Genomic DNA, 16,449 nt, shown 5'->3' on the forward strand with positions numbered 1-16,449 from the left:
GATTTTTGGGGACATCCCTAGTCCTCCTTTGTATGAAATGACCAATCTGCGGACAGAGAACAGCATTTTTAACAATTTGTTGCCAATTACGCAAGTTCTGTCTTCAGCTGATTCAGCCAAAAGATTCCAATAACCAGCAATTTGGGAATATTGAATTAAGCATAAATGCATAAGATATTTCAGATATACAGGATGGCCCAAAATAAAGTATACAGTATTGTATATTGGGCTGAAGGACAACACATTCAATGTTTTCTGTCTGTTTTAGTCTTGTAGGTGTTCGAAATGTCCTCCATCAACATTGCCACTTTCCTGAAACCTGTCTTTTACACTGTGACACATAGTAACACACAAATCTCTGTCAGCACCAAGTAAACAAAGGTTTGAGAGATTAACTCTTTCAATTCATCCACTGAGAGAGGCTTCCACTGAAATATATTGTCCTTTACTACATCCCCAAAAAAGAAGTCATTGCTGTACAGTCGGGTGAATGCGGCGGCCATTCAATGTTGCCACATTGCACGATACAACAGTATACCCACTTTTGGGCCGGGTTGGGGCTGAGAGACCGGCGCTGGGGATCGCGGCGGACAGCATACTGACCCCGGGATCCCGGCTGCCGGGGGGTGGGTGGGGCGGGGGAGCGCAACAAAGCCCCTCGCTGCGCTTGCCACAGGTTCTATTCCCATGAGTGGGAATAGTCCCTGTCAGTCGGCATGCCGACTGTCGTGCTGCTAAGAGGGCGGAATCCCGGCGTTGGCATGGTGACCACCAGGCTCCCAAGTGACAAATCCCTTTGGGCCACCCTGTATTGTTTACTGGCAATGCAAAGTTGCCAATCATCCACAGACAGTACTAGGTTTTAAACAGTTTTTTTTCCTGGGCCTTGTGGGCCTTGGAGAGACCCTGTTTTTCAGAATAGAGGAATCACACAATTAAATCACACATCAAAAAATGTCACCATTCGATGCAATTTTTACCATATACAATTAATCTCAAAGCTTTATCAATTAATTGTTGAAACATGGTGTCCCTGGAAGGTTTGTTCAAATATTGGCAACTATGCAAACACATAAGATTAAAAAGAGTAGATATTTCAAAAAGTCTCACTAGTAATACAGTAAATATGACCAGAGATCAAATAGGGTCAACATTTTGTAGGAAAACAAAAGGTGGATTTTGCTGTTACTTGCCAGTAAATTCCAGGTATTACTTTCATTTCCACCAGCAATAGTGACCACATTGTTATTTTCCTCCTGTTTGTGAGTACCCCTACTAAAATTAATGGCATACTAGGTTTTGCAAATTGAATTTTTCTTTGTAATTCCAGAGACACATTACTTAGTGTAACTGTGGTTTTAGCTGGCAATTGAGATCATAATCTTCACTGTTTAAATTATTAATCACTACTATTTTTGTTATAATTATTAATCACTACTATTACTATTAAATTAGTAATGTTGTGTCTAATTATATGTCATATGAAAAGAGCCACATGTTCTCAGGAAAAGTACGATACACAACACAGATGCTTCGCCTTATTCTGTGGAAACCACAGCCAGAAATTACTTACGAATCAGAACACTTCCAGGTCTGTGCACCGCAGATACTACTACAATATGTTGTATTGGGAGGCAATCAGTTTGCCGGCTGTCGGGGTCCCCTGCGGTCAGGATCCTGATGTCAGAATCTCGACAGCCAACAAAGCCCCCAGCCAGATTACCGGCTCACAGGGGCTATTCCCACTCGTAGGTGTCCACGACACCCATAGAGTGGGAATAGAACCTGTGACGAGTGCAGCGAGCCACCAAGCCCGCAGCGAGGCATGTGCAGCAAACCTGCAAGGGGACTCGTAGCACTTGCCCTGCTGCCGGCATCCTGGTGGGCGGGATGCCGCTGTCGGGATTACATATGTATTCCGTTGTATTACTGCTGTGGTTTGAAGTAGCGGGACATAAATTGAGGGATATTTCTGGAGGGAAAAAAATATATATATAAACAGAGTGCTGATACCTATAGCAGCCAGTCAAAATCTTGCTTTCTTTTTCAAAATCCAAGGGGCAATTCCGGATCTTGCAGACGCACGGTGTGTTTCATTGCAGATTTTATAAATCTGTAACCCAAAAGTAACTTTATCTTGAAGCGAGAATATTAAAAAGTTCAGTTAACATTTAGCAACTATGATCCTTGCTTTATTTAGAAGTACATAAATTGGAGACAGATAAAGGCAGCGGTGCAAGTGTGCGGGTACAAGTGGGTATGGTGCACCCTTAAGAATTTAGCCGTGGGTACGCCATACCCACGCCGACGGGCCGCTGCTCCTCGTCGCTCCGTCCTTCCCTCTGCCGCTGACCGTCACTGATGCGAGGGGAGGAGAGCACAGCCTGTGCCTCACCTGCCCCTCAGTGTCTTCGTTCAATTCAGCGCTGCCCGTGAGGCAATCAGAGCTTGCGGACTGGCAGCAGAGGTGTAACTAGGCGCCGTGGTGTCCGGAGCAAGGGTATGTTTTGGCGTCCCCTTCCCTTCTACTGAATTGGGTACTTAGCAAACATATGGTGGCATGTTACATTTGAAAATAAACAATATTTAAAAATCTTAAATTGTGACAGGGCCTGTTCTAGACCTTGTGGAGATCAGGGCAAAACTTTCCTTTTCACCAATGTTTAAAATATGTTCAGTGCGGCTGGTGTAATGATTAGCATTATTGCCTCACAGCACTGAGGTCATGGGTTCGATTCCCACTATTGCCCTAACTGTGGAGTTTGTATATTCTCCCCGTGCATGCATGGGTTTCTTCCGGGTCCTCCGGTTTCCTCCCACAATACAAAAATATACTGGTAGGTTAATTGGCTCCCAACAAAAATTAACCCTGCTGTGGGTGGGGGTATGTATGTGGTAAGGAATATAGATTGTAAGCTCGGGGCAGGAACTGATGTGAATGGCGAAATATTCTCTGTGAAGCGCTGCCGAATATGTGTGCACTATATAAATGGTAAAAATAAATAAACAATGGCTTGATTGGAAAGGGGCATGGCCACAGAATAGTACCAATTCACATGACACCGCACAGTAGTGTCCGTTATTCACATTACACCACACAGTAGTACCCCTTATGCACGTTATGCCACATTATAGTTGAGCCCCTTATACACAGCTGTATTGAACAATTTACTTTAATTCAAATACATTAAAAACACTATATATGCCTCGACTGAGCTTACCTCACAACCCCCTGATATTCCTCAATAAAATTAAAGCCTCCAAATTTGATCGTCCCCCAATGCCTCAATGAAAACAATGCCCTAAATGTGATCCCCCACAGACCTAAACTCCTCAAAACTCTCAATAAAATGAATGCACCAAAAGAGATAGGAAAGAGTAGCTGCAGCAGAAGTGGCAGAGATTGGTGCTGCAGGACAAGAGTAACCCTGCTGCACAGCTACAAGTAGACAGTGAGACATATAAAGAGGGCAGGCAGAGCTCTGGTATGTGTTGGCTGTCAGTGTCTCCTGCTGTCGCCTCTGGCCTGCCCTGAGCCCTACCTAGTCTCCAAGTTAGTGTGAGCCCCTGCTGCTTCTCTTCCTCCTGCTCTGCGGCTGCCAGTACAGTGGCCCGCGAGAAGAGGGGGTGGCAGTGCGCCCTCTAACTTTTTCGGCGCCCGGAGCTCGCGCTCCACTGGAGCCACTCTCGCTACACCCCTGACCGGCAGCCAAGGCTGCCAGACCGCGAGCTTTGATTGGCTCACGGACCAGCGCTGAATTGAATGAAGACACCCGCATCCGCCGGAGACTGAGAGGAAGGAGAGGCGCAGGCTGCGCTCTCCTACACACACACACACACACACACACACACACACACACACACACACGACAGCAGCAGGGGAAGGGGGGGCATGTATACCTGGCACTGGGAGCATATCTGGCACTGAGGGCATATCTGGCAATGGGGGGACATGTGTATTTGGCACTGGGGGCATATCTGGCACTGGGGGGACATGTGTATCTGGCACTGGGGGGACATGTGTATCTGGCACTGGGGGCATTTCTGTATCTGGCACTGGGAGCATATCTGGCACTGGGGGCATATCTGGCAATGGGGGGGACATGTGTATTTGGCACTGGGGGCATATCTGGCACTGGGAGGTATGTGTATCTGGCACTGGAGGCATATCTGGCACTGGGGGGACATGTGTATCTGGCACTGGGGGCATATCTGGCACTGGGGGAATATGTTTATCTGGCACTGGGGGCATATCTGGCACTGTGGTGACATGTGTATCTAGCACTGGGGCATATCTGGCACTAGGGCATATCTGGCACTGTGGGGACATGTGTATCTGGCACTGTGGCCATATCTGGCACTGCGGGGACATGTGTATCTGGCACTGGGGGCATATCTGACACTGAGGGCATATCTGGCACTGGGGGGACATGTGTATCTGGCACTGGGGGCATTTCTGTATCTGGCACTGGGGGGCATATCTGGCACTGTGGGGGCATTTCTGTATCTGGCACTGGGGGCATTTCTGTATCTGGCACTGGGGGGACATGTGTATCTGGCACGGGGGGCATATGTATCTGGCACTGGAGGCATATCTGGCACTGGGGGGTCATGTGTATCTGGCACTGGGGGCATATCCGGCACAAGGGGTTATGTGTATCTGGCACTCGGGGCATATCTGACACTGTGGGGACATGTGTATCTGGCACTGGGGCCATATCTGGCACTGGGGGCATATCTGGCACTGGGGGGACATGTGTATCTGGCACTTGGGGCATATCTGACACTGAGGGCATTTCTGGCACTGGGGGGACATGTGTATCTGGCACTGGGGGCATTTCTGTATCTGGCATTGGGGGCATATCTGGCACTGTGGGGGCATTTGTGTATCTGGCAGTCGGGGCAAAGTATATCTGACACAGTGGGGGCATTTGTGTATCTGGCACTGTGAGGCAATGTATATCTGGCACTCTGGGGGCATTTGTGTATCTGACACTGTGGGGCAATGTGTATCTGGCACTGTGAGGCAATGTATATCTGGCACTCTGGGGGCATTTGTGTATCTGGCACTGTGGGGCAATGTGTATCTGGCACTGTGAGGCAATGTATATCTGGCACTCTGAGGGCATTTGTGTATCTGGCACAGTGAGGCAATGTGTATCTGGCACTGTGAGGCAATGTATATCTGGCACTGTGGGGCAATGTATATCTGGCACCGTGGGGCAATGTGTATCTGGCACTATTGGGGTCATATGTGTATCTGCCCCTCCCCCAATATGTGTATCACGCTCCCATTTTCATTGACCATGCCTGATGTGACATTTGGCCACACCCATTTTTTGACGTGTACCTGTAGGACATTTCTTCTACTTCCACCACTTTATAAAGGGGTCTATTTACTAAGCCTTAAATGGAGATAAAGGGGTATATTCAATTGAAGTCGGATCCATTCCAACATTTATTTGTCGGAATGGATCTGACCTGGGCTATTCAATGCAATCTCAATTCGACTTTAAAAGCGAGGTCTCGCTTGCTGGAGCCGGGTGGACGCTGCTATGAGGGGCGGCTGTGACATCCTCCGGCTACGCTGCCCACTGCTGTAGCGCTGTTCTCCCCCGTCTGCCCACGGCTCCCCCCGTCTCCTCCTCTCCCGCATCACAGCCGCCGCTCACGGCAGCGTTCACCCGGCTCCAGCAAGAGAGGTCTCGCTTGCTGGAGCCGGGTGGACGCTGATGTGAGCGGCGGCTGTGACATCCTTCGGCGCTGCTCTCCCCGTCTGCATGCGACTCTCCCCGTCTCTGCTCCCGCATCTCACTTCGACTTTTTTTAAAGTCGAATTGAGATGGTCAAAAATGGGGCCAAAACCTGTCAGTTTTGGCGCTGTTTTCAACACAAGCACGCGGATCGGCAGCTATTCCTCCGATCCACTTGCTTTTCGACAAGTCGAATTCCTCGACTTGTCAAATAATTTGGGGGTAGATTGAATAGGTCGGAACCCCTTCCGACCTAAAAAAGTCGAAAACTGCCATCTTTTCGACAGACGGCAGCTTTCGACTTCAATTAAATATACCCCAAAGTGCACGGAGATAAGGTACCAGCCAACCAGCTCCTAACTGTAATTTTTCAAACCCAGCCTGTGACAAGGAAGTTAGGAGCTATTGGGCCAGATGCATCATCGCTTGGGACGTGATAAAATGGAGAGTGAAAAAGCACCAGCCAATCAGCTCCTAACTGCTATTTTTCAAACACAGCCTGGCATGGTAGTTAGGACCTGATTGGCTGGTACTTTTTCACTCCACATTTTATCACTTTCCAAGCGATGATGCATCTAGCCCATTGGCTGGTACTTTATCTCCGTCCACTTTATCTCCATTCAAGGCTTAGTAACTAGACCCCAAAGTCCTAACCATCCAGCTCCTAACACAGACCGCTCAGCACACATCTCTCCCCCCGCTCAGCACAGCGCAATGTGTGCTGAGCGAGGGAGGGGTGATGGGGGGCCGCACACTTCACACACCACTGAAGTGAGCGTCCCACTAGATTGAGCCTGCATGCATCAGTATTCTCCCCATTTCTTTAGGATTGACTTGTCAGTGCTACAGTATGTTATTAAACATTTTAAACACATTACACAGAAAGACTTCATTCCATTAATTATACACTATGGGGGTCATTCCGAGTTGTTCGCTCGCAAGCGGATTTTAGCAGATTTGCTCATGCTAAGCCGCCGCCTACTGGGAGTGAATCTTAGCATCTTAAAATTGCGAACGAAGTATTCGCAATATTGCGATTACACACCTCGTAGCAGTTTCTGAGTAGCTCCAGACTTACTCGGCATCTGCGATCAGTTCAGTGCTTGTCGTTCCTCGTTTGACGTCACAAACACACCCAGCGTTCGCCCAGACACTCCCCCGTTTCTCCGGCCACTCCTGCGTTTTTTCCGGAAACGGTAGCGTTTTTTCCCACACGCCCATAAAACGGCCTGTTTCCGCCCAGTAACACCCATTTCCTGTCAATCACATTACGATCGCCAGAACGATGAAAATGCCGTGAGTAAAATTCCTAAGTGCATAGCAAATTTACTTGGCGCAGTCGCAGTGCGGACATTGCGCATGCGCATTAAGCGGAAAATCGCTGCGATGCGAAGATTTTTACCGAGCGAACAACTCGGAATGACCCCCTATGACCTCGGAAAAGCAAATCTTTGCCAAATGGACACATACTTATGTAATCAAATATGTAATCAATTATTGTCTACTAGTTACCAGCCCTTCAAAATGATGGAACAATATTAACAGCAGAGCCGGCCCCACACATACACGGGGTACATGGCTGATTAAGGTGCCACACTGAGGAGGGCGCTGAGTAGCAGGAGTCAAACATCGTGTCTGTTCCTGATTGGAACTGGCACCTTCCCTGACGCCAGAGACCAGACCCTCTCAATGGCGGCACCAGAGCTTGAAGGGCAGCGTCGGTAAGCAGCACTGCTGGGGCTGGGGGTATACGTGTATCTGGCACTGGGGGTATATGTCTATTTGGAACTGGGTGCATATGTGTATCTGGCACTGGGGGCATATGTGTATCTGGCACTGGGGACATATGTATATCTGGCACAGGGGGTATATGTGTATCTGGCACTGGGGACATATGTATATCTGGCACAGGGGGCATATGTGTATCTGCCATTGGGGGTATATGTGTATCTGCCACTGGGGGTATATGTGTATCTGGCACTGGGGCATATGTGTATCTGGCACTGGGGGTATATGTGTATCTGGTACTGGGGGCATATGTGTATCTGGCACTGGGGCATATGTGTATCTGGCACTGGGGGCAAAAGTGTATATGGCACTGGGGGCATATGTGTATCTGGCACTGGGGGCATATGTGTATTTGGCACTGGGGGTATATGTGTATCTGGCAATGGGGCATATGTGTATCTGGTACTGGGGGCATATGTGTATCTTGCGATGGAGACATATGTGTATCTGGTGCTGGGGGCATATGTGTATCTGGCGCTGGGGGCATATGTGTACCTGTCGCTGGGGGCATATGTGTACCTGGCACTGGGGGCATATGTACAGAATATTTGGCACTGTGGGGTCATATGCATATCTGTCTCTGCTGGGGGCATATGTGTATCTGGCACTGCAGATTGTCTGGCCACATCCATGTGGATCTGCAGATTGGTGAAAAATTGTCTGTCCTGTCCCTTTCTTGTGAGACCAACCCCTTTTTGTGGCGCATGCTTTAAGAAGTTTATCCCATCAAAGGGCGCCAAAAATTGTATTTGCTTACAAAAAAATAGGCTCGGGCTGGCCCTGATTAACAAATGGAGTGACACTTGAATTGCTTCGTCGGGTGCCATCTAGTGGCCGCCAGTGCACACAACACTTGAATTGCCCCCATAGAAGTGAGGAGCAGTGTTAAGGCCCATACAAACTGATTTTGAGCTTAAAGTAGTTCACTTTTGGCATTTTGAGCTACTTTGAGCTAAAACTTGGCCAGTGTGTATGGGCGGGCGATGAGCGATGAGTGCTGATGAGTGCTCCCGCATCATCGCTGGCCTCCGCCATCCGTCGGGATGTTTGAACCTACTGAAGCACTTTCCTACTGTGGAAAGTGCTTCACCCCCCCTGTGAACACCGCTGGCACAGGGAAAATAGCTCAGTGTGTATGCATTGAGCTATTTTCTTGCCAGCGATGTTCACGACCATCACTGTGCATACACGCTGGGCAAAAACGCCTAGTGTGTATGCACCTTTAGCCTTATTTTATATAGGATGTTTAGAGCTGTTAAAATGACAGTTTATTTTACACTGCTCTATAGTAAAAAATTCTATAATAAATATATTTTGAATCCATGATGTGCTGTCAGAAAGTGAATGAAAAACACCAAAAGATTGGGAATATTTTCATAGACACTGTAACTCTTTAATGGTGCATTACATACTTTTAGCTACTGTAGTAGTATTTGAAAACAATTACAAGACAATCCACCGGAGTAGCCTTTTCTACTGATGAAAGCATTTTTATAACACGTCTTACAGCTGTTCTCCTTTCACCTAGTTCTGTATAAGAATAACAAAACCAACAAAACCTAAAATGCTTAGCAATTTTACACTGCATGATTAGGACTTCAACAACAGCTTGCGGTATTGGTTTAACCACTAGCACTGTGTAAAACACATTAAAGTACAGCTCTAATGTTTGCTGTCTAAAAATAAAAACCAGAACATCACCTTGTCTATTAAATTGTCTTCAAACGCTTAATAGCCTGCACTGTCCCAGCTCTGACATGTGAGTGGCAGCCATTTTTTGCAGCTCCAGCTTTGTGTTATTAGGATTATTGACAAACGGCTTAGTAACAAAGACTGTTCCAACAATAAATGCTATTGTAGTTCAAAAATGTGTTTGCAGAAAAGAAATCTAAATGCTAACAGATTTCAGATAAACCGTAGGCTTCTTTCACCATGGCTAATAATTCATGTCACGCATTACAAGGATTGCTGACAGAAAAGCATATAAGCGGACGAGCAATGTTAGCTTTAAAAGTCCATTTTTTTGTACTAGAAAACAAATAGTAAATCACTTAGCTGGAATGGAAATAAAGAAAAAACATCTTCACAAAGAGAAAACCCACAGAGTGCAAAGCTATTTTTGCAGTAAACTTAAGATATCTAAAAAAAATATATATTTATTTACTCGGCTATTTAAAAGTGCCTTCTCTTAAGTCTCTTGACAGCCTAATGCCAGGTTGCTAAGTTACGACTGTTTGACATCATCTCCTCCCCAATGTGTTCCTTCATTTGACAGGTCCACATGATTCACTAGGCTTTTCAGCTTGTTACTCACTTTTCCAGTGACGTCTGTATTATGATTTTAAATTCACATCATGTACGACACTTACCCGCTCCCCATATCCACTCCCCACCCTTCCAGAAGCCATACGAAAATATTCAAAGGGTTTGTCATCTACTGAGTGGATTTGTAACCTCAGTGGACAGCTTACCTTTTTATATTACAGTTACCAGAATATAATTTACCATCTTCCTTAATGTCAGTTTCTGTTTTACTGAGAAAATTATTGAGGAGCAAATAAAGGTCTTTACCTGATCATTGTGTTACACAAAACAGTCACATCAGATAGAGATGGGGCTGACTTAATCCATTAGTGGTTTAAACAGCACACAAAAATGGAAATTGCACATGTAATTTTAACTGTCAAGGGCATTTTTGGCAATTGATATATATTTATAGAGTGCAGGGTTATTGCAGCTAGCTGGCGGGACAGGAGAAAAGATGACTCTGATCACACAGTTAATTGAAAAATTAATTTGAAGGGATTTTTTTTCCTGGTGATATAATAGCCCTTTTAAAACTTCTACAGCGTGCAGGGATGTATGATTAAAGCAATTAAATAAAATATCAGGTATTGCTATAGGTATCACTCATACGAATACTTACCTGTGCGCTCCTTGAGGGTGAAATTCAGACGGGAGGTGTGGTGCAATGTATGGCGCAATTGCTGGCCGCAACCCTTTGCGTAGGGTATGTGCTTCACAATGGTGATACAAATCAAAGTGAACTTCATTATCTCAGCCCTGCACACTTTACTGGAGAAGTGAGTGATCTGTTCTCCCATAGGCCGGGGAGAACTCCCGCAGATTCAAGTCAAGTATGTCATTACTATCATATATTCCTGGTATATAATACACGCAAGTCATAACTGTTAACTCATTATTAATACACTTTCAGACCTTGAGTCGGACAGAGCTTAGTCGTGGGTGCAATTGCACCACTGATTTGCTATGGACATGTGCATGCGATCACGTGCACATGGTCATTCACAGGCACATTTTTCACAATCATTTTGCCGCGATGCATACGCGTAACAACAGCGTCAAGGTCAGATATATATTAGATGGTCACCTGACATTATAGTAGACATGTAGTCACCGTGCTGAATGCAGAACATATGGGCAGGAGTGAAGATCTGAGTGACTTTAATAAGGGCCAAATCGTTATGCCAAAATGATTGTGCCAAAGCATTTCTGAAATGGCAAGGCTTATGAGGTACCCATGATTAGCCAAGTAATTATGGACAGTGGTCCGAGAATGGAAAAACCAGACAGTGAAGACTCATTAATATGAGAAGTCAATAAGACAAAAGATGGGCTACTGGGGCACAAATTGGAGAGCATTTTAATGATTGTGATGGGAGCAATGTATCATGACATACACTGCATTGTACCTTGCTGCAAACTTGACTACATAGCAACAGGCGGGTCAGAATCCCATGGTGTTCACTGTGATGTTTTGCACAATGTTCTTCTGGGAAACCCTGAATCATTTATGTGGACATTAATTTGATGCTTACCATCTACCTACCATGTGGACCTTGTACATTCTTTCATGGCAATAGTATTCTCTAATTGAGGTGACTTTAGTAGGATAACGCAGAATGCCACACTGCACAGATTGTTTGAGGTTGGTTTGAGGGACATAACGAAGCGAGAACAATATTACTAAAAATAAAAATTAGCATCTGTTGTATGTGTTATAACAACAAGATCTGCAGCAGCACAAACCTTGCAATTTACAGTGGAGATCCGAACTGACTCCCGGTCCTGATGTTCCCACAGTTCGGAAGTCTGGATTTGGGTTTTGGATTGCACAAATTACATGATTGTAGCTGTTTTTTATCCATTTTCTAGAAATCCAAAACCCAAGATTCGGATTTTAAATCCAAATTCTGAACCAAAACACTTGAGGGAGGTTTTACCAAGCCAAAACCAAAACATAGCAATGAAAATTAAAACCAAAACCAAAACTCTGCCACATTAGCCCATCTTTTGTTTCATTGACTTCTAAAATTAATGAGTCTTAACGTCTGATTTTTCCTTCTCAGACCACTGTCTGCAAATACTTACCATGGCTAATCATGAGTACCCCACAAGCCTTTCTATTTCAGAAATTATTTGGCACAATCATCTTATCATAACGATTTGGCCCCTATCATAGTCACGCAGATCTTTACACCTCGTCGATAGTCAATAGGTCGACCACTATTGGTCAACATGGAACCCCAATTAGTGCACTGCGGCCAGGTTACTGTTCCCAATAGTAGTCCACATTGATGGTAAAGAATGTAAAAGTCATAAATAAAAAAAATAGAAAAAAAAGTCAACGTTTTCATGTGTCGACCTGTCCCATGTCGACCTTTTCACTGTGTGTGTCGACCTAAGTACTGTCGTCCTACCATTCGGATACCACCCTGACCCCTCTCCCCCCAGCCTAACCCTCCCACCCCCGCAGCCTAACCATAACCTCCATGGTGGTGCCTAAACCTAACTCCACCCACTCCGCAGCCTAACTCTAGTAGTTCCTGGAATACTTACGAGCGGGTTGTTGGCTGTCGGGATTCCGGCATCAGAATCCCATTGACTACATGTCTACTATGATGCCAAGTTACCAACTAATATATATCCAACCATGACACTATTGTCACAAGATAGTCAGTGTCATTTTCATTATAGGGAACTAGTCATAATGCTTTATCTCACTAATGCATCTGTCAACGGTTACAAGTCCAGTATTCCATTTACCAAAAGAGGGCTCTACCTAGTCACAGGGTGGCATGGGTTAGTTGGATCAGTGTGTAGCTTTAGTGGATAAACAGTAGATTGGGTATATAGTTTGTCAGGGCCGTAAATATGTGTGTGCCAAGTGGGCTTGGCACACAGTGCAGTTGCCCTGAGGGCGCACGGCCAGCGGCATGTAATGAGTCAAATTGACTCATTACATGCCGCCTCTGAAGTCTGCGCCGTGTGCCGCCACCGCACTGGGGAGGAGAGCTACAGCGCCGGAGAAGGAGGAGGAGGGAGGGGGACTGGAGCCGCAGCAGCGCTATTTCATTGGTAGTAAGCGCCGCTGCAGCAGCACCCTCTCCTTCCGTATTGGCTGCCTGGCGCTGCTGTGGATGCTTACATGTGGTTCCTCCATCCCAGCATCCACAGCAGTGCCGGGCAGCCAATACGGAAGGAGAGGGGACAGCTGCAGCGGCGATTACTACCAATGAAATAGTGCTGCTGCAGCTCCAGTCCCCCTCCCTCCTCCTCCTTCTCACCTGCCTGCACCGAGTGAGCTGCACGAGGAGCCTGACTGCCAGCGGGGAGATGGTAAGTATCTCTCTCTCTCTCTCTCTCTCTCTCTCAGGGGGACACCATCTGCCATAATGTGTAAAAAGGGGGCCTGGCTGCCGCAGTGTGTAAAAAAGGGGACTGGCTGCCGCAATGTGTAAAAAGGGGGACTGGCTGCTGTAATGTGTAAAAAGGAGGACTGGCTGCCGTAATGTGTAAAAAGGGGGACTGGCTGCCGTAATGTGTAAAAAAGGGGACTGGCTGCCGCAATGTGTAAAAAGGGGGACACCGTCTGCCGTAATATATAAAAAGGGGGCCTGGCTGCCGCAATGTGTAAAAAGGGGGACTGGCTGCCGCAATGTGTATAAAGGGGGACACCGTCTGCCGTAATGTGTAAAAACGGGGACGCTGTCTGCTGTAATGTGTAAAAAGGGGACGCTGTCTGCCGTAATGTTAAAAAAGGGGACGCTGTCTGCTGTAATGTGTAAAAAAGGGACGCTGTCTGCCGTAATGTGTAAAAAAGGGGACGCTGTCTGCTGTAATGTGTAAAAAGGGTACGCTGTCTGCCGTAATGTGTAAAAAGGGGACGCTGTCTGCCGTAATGTGTAAAAAGGGGGACTGTCTGCTGTAATGTGTAAAAAGGGGGACTGTCTGCTCTAATGTGTAAAAAAGGGGACGCTGTCTGCTGTAATGTATAAAAGGGGCTCTACCTGGTGTAGCGGCGCTACTGTGCAGTGTAATTTGAATAATGGAGACTACTGTGCACCGTAGTATGAATTGCTATTATTTTGTGGCCACGCCCCTTCCCGCGAAGCCATGCCCCTATATATTTTTCACGTGCCTACGGCGCGCACTGCCCCTATCTTACATGGGGGGGGCGCGCCAATGTCGTTTCTTGCACACAGCGCTAAAATGCCTAGTCACAGCACTGTAGGATGTTATATGAGTAAATAGGTTAGAGTGCTTGGTGTATTATGTGTATGTAATGATAGACACTTGTGATATCAAATTTCAGTTTATTTATTGGATTGTATACTTAGGAATGTGTGTCATAAACATTGTACACGTGTGGAATAAATCCAATTTATTGATATCGCACAATCTGTAAGCGTTTTAACAAAAAGATGAGTGCTCTAATGTATGCAATATATAATTTGACAAGAAAACCATAATGAAACCTTATGAGACTTATAATGTTACACTTGATTGCAACCGAAATGATGTTGCACTAAAACAATGTTTAAGGAGGGAATCCAATTAGCCACATGGAATGCCAAGCGGGCAACAGCTCTGGGTTTCAGGCCTGGACCAATTCAATAAAACTGCCTTTCCCCCGCCTGGTAAACCCTGGTGTACGCTTACCTATTGATCCCACTTAAAATGCAGAATCAATAGGTTTCCCCACGCATTAAACCCCAGCGGGTGCCTTTTATCGAGCATATTCAAAATTATTAATATTTCTTTATATGTTTCTTCAACTCTTTTCCTAATAATTACAATATCTTTAGTGAAACCTTTATTACAAATTTGTTTATACAGAAAAGGGTAGTTTAAAACTAATTTTGATGATAAAAAGACATTTCCATTTTGTAAACACTTTTGTGGCTTCTTTTTTGTTGCTGTTTGATTTCTAAAATTGTTCAGATAATTCCCTAAAGATCAATAAACATTTGGACTAATTTGTTTTGATTAATTTGCAAGCTATTTGCTATTTTTGGTGATGAACTATAGCTTAAAGTAGTTTTACTTTAATTCCACTTTCTTCTAACTCAAACTGATAGATATCCCTTATAGTCATATATCATATACTGTATCTATCATTAATGCAAACTCTGAGGCGCCTGTAAATGTGCAAGGTAAAATCAGAACACCAATAAAACAGTATATAATTATCTTGACTTACAGATAATCAAAATAGATATAAGGAACCAGACAGTTGTAATAACATCAACATAGTAATAGTGAAATATACAATTCTACTGTTGTCAGTGATTTGCTGTGGCTTCCTATGGTTCAGTAAATGGACGAGCAGTGGTCTAGAAAGCAGCTGTATTACTATTATAAAAAAAATAGAAACAATTAACAAATTGACTACACCTGACCTATGTTTTCTAGAGCAGGGATTATGAAAGAGGAGGAGAGTAATTTCTAACAAGTGGTGTCGGCATTCTGAATAGTGACGGGATTCCGGCGTCGGTATTCTGACTGCTGGGATCCAGACAGCCGGGATCCAGACCGGATCCCAGAGAAAATGGTGGTGTATAAAGTGTTATGTTTATAGATGTCCTGTTTATAGATGACCTATTAATTCTTATTATTATAAAACTTAAGATGTCAGGTACACCTTGGCTTGGTACAAAATGTTATGTTTATACCTAATATGTTCATATCACAATAAGTTTCCACTATAAAATGAGATAGATTCATAAGATGCAGCACCGTAGACTAGAAAACATGATATTCGCTCTAAAAGCCAGAAGTACTACGCCTTGAAAAGTGAGAAAGTGGAGAGTGATAAACTACCAGCCAACCAGCTCCTAGCTGTCATTTTTCAAACAGGGCCTGTGACGTGGTAGTTAGGGGCTGATTGGCTGGTACTTTATCACTCTCCACTGTATCACTTTTTAAGGCTTAGTACATCTGGCCCTAATACTGTTGTATTCATAGGCTCCCAGAAATACCTGTCTTCTGAATGCACTATATTCCTGTTCGCGCTATGCATTATGGCAGTGGTTTCCAAAGTTTTTTGAGTCACGGCGCCCTAGAATATCAGAATTTTTTTCACGGCACCCCTAGGCCAAAAATTTCTTATTGAGAAATTTAGAAAGAAATATTACATTAATTAGATCGCGTTTATATGTCATCCTTAGGGTCAGCTGTGTGGTGAGGGACAAGATTTGCTTCTGTTTGGCCACATATTTTATGACTGGCAGCCACCAGCGCTGGTTTTGCCTATTATATTGACCATGAATAATTTGAATTGGTCCTGGACCACCAACCCAGGGCACCCCTGCAAGTGTCCCGAGGCACCCCAGGGAGCCACGGCACACAGTTTGGGAACCTCTGCATTATGGTAACAGTCAGCATTCTATGAAGTTTGTACCTTTGTATGGTAACCATCGTGTCATGCAGATTAGTTTGTAGGCTTATGCTGAGTGTACAGGCAAAAGTGTATGCATTTGGCAACTTGAAATGTGCATGCACGAAAGAGAGAATGATTTCAGCAGAGACGTGTTCTAGACACACAATACAGCTTTTATTTTATTTACAAAATCCCATTGCTCAGGAAAGTACGCTCCTGTTTGAC

General features: G+C 45.1%; 1 protein-coding gene across 6 annotated transcripts in view; it reads right to left on the reverse strand.

The window, feature by feature from the left end:
- The window catches only part of AFF2 (ALF transcription elongation factor 2), a 741,379-nt gene that overhangs the window by 296,559 nt on the left and 428,371 nt on the right, over positions 1-16,449 (reverse strand). The window lies entirely within an intron of this gene.

The sequence above is a fragment of the Pseudophryne corroboree genome, chromosome 8 (genome assembly GCF_028390025.1).
Source record: "Pseudophryne corroboree isolate aPseCor3 chromosome 8, aPseCor3.hap2, whole genome shotgun sequence".
NCBI classification, from domain to species: Eukaryota; Metazoa; Chordata; class Amphibia; order Anura; family Myobatrachidae; genus Pseudophryne; species Pseudophryne corroboree.